The sequence below is a fragment of the Trichoderma harzianum genome (assembly GCF_003025095.1).
Source record: "Trichoderma harzianum CBS 226.95 unplaced genomic scaffold M431scaffold_6, whole genome shotgun sequence".
In the NCBI taxonomy this organism is placed as follows: Eukaryota; Fungi; Ascomycota; class Sordariomycetes; order Hypocreales; family Hypocreaceae; genus Trichoderma; species Trichoderma harzianum.
In genome coordinates this window covers 2,197,586-2,203,417 of record NW_020209254.1, presented here as the reverse complement: position 1 = coordinate 2,203,417, position 5,832 = coordinate 2,197,586, and positions in this window count along the sequence as shown.

The following is a 5,832-nucleotide window of genomic DNA, read 5'->3' as shown; positions in this document are numbered from 1 at the left end:
TAGAAGGTCTATAAGCTAGTCCTAATTAGGCAATAGCTTATAAGCTATAGGGTAGGTTGAAGGATCAAGTATTAAGTATAGCTGATTGTAAAGGTTATAGGGGGTTATAGGGGATATTAGTGATAGCTAGTGCTATAGACTAGCTATAGGGATGTAAAGACCACTGTAATAACCGCTATAAGCTCTATTTTCTTATAGCTATAGCTATAGCTTATAGCTATAGACTAATAGAATAAAAATCTCTTACAGCCACTAGATTACAATCTTATCGCTAATCCAACCTTTAGCAGACGATTGGAACGTTTAGTTAGCTAGGAATTTTACTTCGTTAGAAAACTATTACTACTAAACCGTCAGACCTTTAAAAATAACCAAAGGTAGAAGGATCTGGCCAGTTACCGAGATATACTTAATAATTATAGTCTAATAGCATAATCTAGGTTATTTTTTCATAATCACTTTCTTCGTGGCGTACCCAAGCACTAGCCTATTACTGCCGCGGCCTTCTAGTATCCCAGTCTCGTCTATATTATAACAGTAATGCCCTAGGATATCTCTAATCGCCAGGAGGTTTTACAACTAAAAGAAATCCTTAATTATATTAACCCTAGCTCTATTTAAACAACGGGAATTAATCAGCTTACCTTTAACGGTCCTAACTTCAGGGTTTCATTACAGAAAACCTTTAATCTATTATTTCCTAAGTAGCTGATTGTCGCCGCCGGCTTTAACGATTCTTATTATAAACTCTCTAACTTACTAATATATTAGGGGAAGTCCTAAGTTACTTTAGACTAAAATCTATTAAACAAGATAGGTTTCCTACTGCCTAGAAAGGCGTTAAAGATATTTATTTACATCGGATCTTAACTAACCGCCATTTAATCAAGTCTGTAACGTTGTTCAGGGGACTCCCCATGTGACAAGCTGAGCTCCTATAGTGTTAGTATAAGAGGAATTCCCAAGGGACAAACCTTATGCTAGGTTTATGTTGGCGGATAGGCCAGGCTGGACTAGCAGGCAATCAACAAGGATAAAAGGGGTTTGTTCACACAACTAGTAAATAATACTTTATAGGTATAATCAAGCGTTATTCTATATTTACAACTAGCTATCTAAACTATTCTAATAAGTATTATAAAGTAAACTTATATATCTAGTTAGTTCTGGGCTCGTATAGCTCATAAGACAAGCATAAAGAGTATAAGCTCGCTAAGCTCGTCGAACGAGTAAGACAAGCGGGGCCTGATTAACTACTCGGATTATAGTTAATCCGGTCGCACCTAGTCAGTTAGCCCATTATCACAACCATAAGTATTAGGTCGTAACACAATATCCCCCTCCCGTTGGTCTTATCCTCAAGACCTTGCTCCTTATAGTATAAGTAACCCACTTCCCTTCTTATAAGTCCTTACCTAGTTCTTTTATTCTTTATTTACTTAATATCTAATTATCGCAATCATACCGACTAAATCCAAGGAGCGTAAAACTAACAAGCAAAAGCAGTATAGCAATCTTTACTTATTAATATTATCTTACTTAGTCAAAATAAACAAATGTTCTGCTTACAAATCCTCGGGTACAGAGTGTTTTTTCTCAGAAGGTAAATCCTCTCGTTATTTAGCTTATGTCATCGGTCAAAAATCCCTTTATAACGCCAAACAACTTTCTCCTGCGCAGTTTCGCAAGGTAGCTGCTCAACACATCAAGTTAAAAGCAGCAATTAAAGCAGCCGAAGAAGAGCATAAACAAAAGCTCGAACGTCTTCGTCTAGCCAGTGCGAAGGTTAAACGCCTTCGTAAGGAGAAGAAACAATAGTATCAAAAAATAATACGCACCGTTGCACAGGGTATTAATAACTTAGATAAGTTAGATAGGGTTAAGCATGCGGAAGCGGAGGCCTCGCGTCAGGCTAAAACGTCATTACCTAATCCTACTAATCCCGTAACTCCGGGTCTAGAAGCTGTTAATGTCAATTTCTTTTCCAACGTCGATTTAGAGTCCTTAGATCCCGATTTTCTTACCTTAATGGGGGGTATTCCCTCATCGCCATCCTAGGTGATTTTACAGGTCGTTCAGGTTCTTCCCGTATTAGTTCTTATCGTACTTACAATTGTTTACGGAGTTTATTTTAAAAGGTTTTTAAGGCAGTGCTAGCGTATTCGAAATTGCTTTCTGGTTCCCAGCTGTCTACATCCCTGTCGTATCCTTTCTATTCCACTAGGTATTGGAGTTCACCGGTTACTTCGTCTATTTTTAGCAATATTATTTTATTAACCTCATATTCAAGTTCTTCGCCTTTAATAACGATTTTATCCTTAATAAGTTCTCCCGTATCTTTATCTATTAGTACTTTTTCCAATAGTAAGACGTAAAAAATCGGGTGTACTGGTTTTCCTTATTTACTTAGTTACTTTAGGAGGTCCAGTTCGTAGTTAACTTCGCCGATTTTCTTTAAAATCTTATAAAGCCTGACTTTCTTATAGTCTAGCTTATCGCTTAGCCTATTTATTTTAATGTTAGCTTATTTTTCTCCTTAAGTATATTAAAGTAGGTAGACTATATCTCCTTCCTAAAGGGTTAGTCCTCTAAGCCTTTTCCTATCCATATACTTCTTTATACGTTCTTACATAAGTTTAAGTTACGCACGTAGTTCTTAGTGCAATTCCTTAAGCTTATCTACTTTAAGCATAGCTTTCTGTACATCTTCTCCTTTTTGCAGTATCTTATATACTTATAGGTAGTATCCTTTATTAGCGTAGAATAGCGAGAGCTTTATCGATTCTAAAACTAAATTATTATAGGAGAATTCTGCGTTTAGTAAGTGCTTAACCCAGTCGTTCTAGTTGAAGTTAATGTAACTTCGTAAGTATGCTTTAACGATCTAGTTGACGTATTCTGTTTGTCCGTCCGTCTAGGGATAGTAAGCGGTGCTAGCCTTATAGTTCATTCCTATTCTCGCCGCAGCGCTTTGCCAATATTTAGACACAAACGTTGATCCTCTGTCGGAGATAATTTCCGCAGGTAATCTATATTTTAAGGCTACATACTTTTATATTATATAGCCTAATTCTTCTGCTATACTTCCTTCTTTATACAAAATAAAAATACCTTATTTCATTAATCTATTAATAATAACGAAGATACTATCATATACTATATTTATTATAGGCTCTTTTAACGGTAGCAGCTTAATAATATAATCGAATAAAATAGAGCTCTAAGGGTGCTCTGGTACTGGTAATAGTTGTAGTTTACCGTAAGGTTTTTATCAACTGGACTTCGTTTTTGCGTATAAGACGCATAATTAAACGATTCCTTTAACGACTTTCTTTATGCTTGTAAAGGCATAGTACCGTTGTACTTATTACAGTATCTTAGTAACTCCTTTGTGTCTATATAGCGGATGCTCGTGGACCATCTTCGTTACTTCTTTCTGCAGTAATTCTAATACCCAGATTTTATTATTTCAATATAAGATTCCTTCTATAAGGGTTACATCTTCGGGGAATTAATCTAGCGTCCAGTTACTAACTTCTTTCTTAATTTTGTTAAGGGTAGGGTTTCCGTCTTTAATTATAAAGAGGGTATTAATAGCTACTAATTTATAGTGCCCTTCTACCGTTTCTTAAAACATTAGCAAGGTAAGTTTCGGCATTAGTTTAAAGTAGTTTTCTCTGCGGCTAAAAGCATCTACTTAACCGTTTTCTAATCCTTTACAGGGTATAATCTTAAAATTGTACTTAGCTATAAGCCTAAAATACTTTTCTTACCGTATAGAGATATCTATTTCTTTCGTAGTAAGACTTACAAGATTCTTATAATTGGAATATATAGTAATCTTATGCTTATTACCTAATAAATATAATCTCTATTCTTTAAATACTTTAAAAATAGCTATAAGTTCTTAGTTATATATAGAATATTATAGTTCAGGGCCATAGAGTTTCTTAAAGAAAAAGGTTACTAAATATAGTATTCCTTCGTCGTCTCGTTGGCTAAGGACTCCTCCGATTGCGTAGTTTAAGGCATCCGTTTCAACAATGACGGGCCTCTTGGGGTTATACATTCGTAGTACTGGTGCGCTAGTAATAGCTTCTTGGAGCGCTTTAAAGGCTTCCAGGGCCTTCCCTATATATTTAATCGGTCGATTCTTCTTAACCTTATCGTTAGGATCCTTTTTAGTAAGATCCGTAAGTAGTATTACGATCTTACTGTAGTTCCTAATAAACCTTCGGTAATAATTCACTAAACCAAGGAAGCTCTATACTTCCTTTACGGTTTCGGGGACCTTCTATTCCTTAATAGCTGCTATTTTAGCAGGGTCTATTTTAATTTATCCTAGTGAGATAATGTGTCCTAAAAAATTGACTTTCTGGATATAGAACTGACATTTCTTTGGTTCCACTAGCAAGTTCGCTGTTTACAGTGTCTCTAAGACTTGATGCATATGTCGTTTATACTCTTCCAAGGTATCGGAGTAGATTAGTATATCGTCGAGGTAGACGATAACGAACCTGTTAATATATTCCTTAAAGACTTCGTTAATCATTCTTTAGAACGTAGCTGGTGCATTAGTAAGTCCAAAGAGTATAACCAAACATTTAAATAGTCTATAGCGCATTTTAAATACCGTTTTCTATTTGTTTCCTTCCTTAATTTAGATAAAGTTGTAGGCTCCTTTTAAGTCGAAAGCCGTAAACTACTTTGCAGTTGCTAGCCTATCTCTAATTTCAGAGATCAGTAGCAGCGGTATTCGATCCTTAATAGTGATCTCGTTAAGTTATCAATAGTCAATAATTAATTGCAACTTCCCGTTTTTCTTTAGTATAAACATCACAGGGTATTCTACCGATAAGTTAGAAACTCGGATATATCCTTTTTTTAATTACTTATCTAACCATTCCCTTAAAGTCTTAAGCTCTTTTTCATTAAGGTTATAAATCTTATAGGTCTTAGGTTGTTTTCCATCTACCAACTTAATACAGTAGTCCCACTGTAAGTATAGTAGTAACCTAGTGTCTAATATTGCCTTATACAGCTTTCGGAACTTCTTATACTAGCAAGGTATTTTAGCAAAAGTATTATCAAGTTCTCCTAACTCCTCTTTTTCTTATACTTTACTTAGTATATCATTAAGTACTACTAGCTTGTCTTTAAATCGTATTATAATTCTGTCAATACGGATGTATTCTGCTTTCTTACGTTATTTATTATATTATGGTAGTACTGGTAATTTATTTTCCTTAAACCTAACTGTTTTCGTTTTCTTCGTAGTTAGTGCAGAGGATTCCGGTTCTTCCGGCGGCGCAGCTTCGCCCTTTCGTTCTCTCTGGTATAGTTAATATTCGGGTACATCCTTAATATTCTAATAGACCTTCTTAGTCTTCCATCGGATAATAAGGTCGTTATTAAGTAACCAGGGATAGCCCAAAAGAATATTATCTTTTAGCATATCTAAAATACTAAATTAGACGTTATAGGTGTTCCCGTTAATAGTTATATTAGTCTATAGCTATAAGCTATAGCTATAGCTATAAGAAAATAGAGCTTATAGCGGTTATTACAGTGGTCCTTACATCCCTATAGCTAGTCTATAGCACTAGCTATCACTAATATCCCCTATAACCCCCTATAACCTTTACAATCAGCTATANTTAATACTTGATCCTTCAACCTACCCTATAGCTTATAAGCTATTGCCTAATTAGGACTAGCTTATAGACCTTCTAAATAGCTATTGCTTAATTAGGCATAGTGTTATTAGGACCTATAAGCTTATAAGCTTACAGAAGGTTATAGCGCTTGGAAGCTCTATAAAGCCCAGCTTTC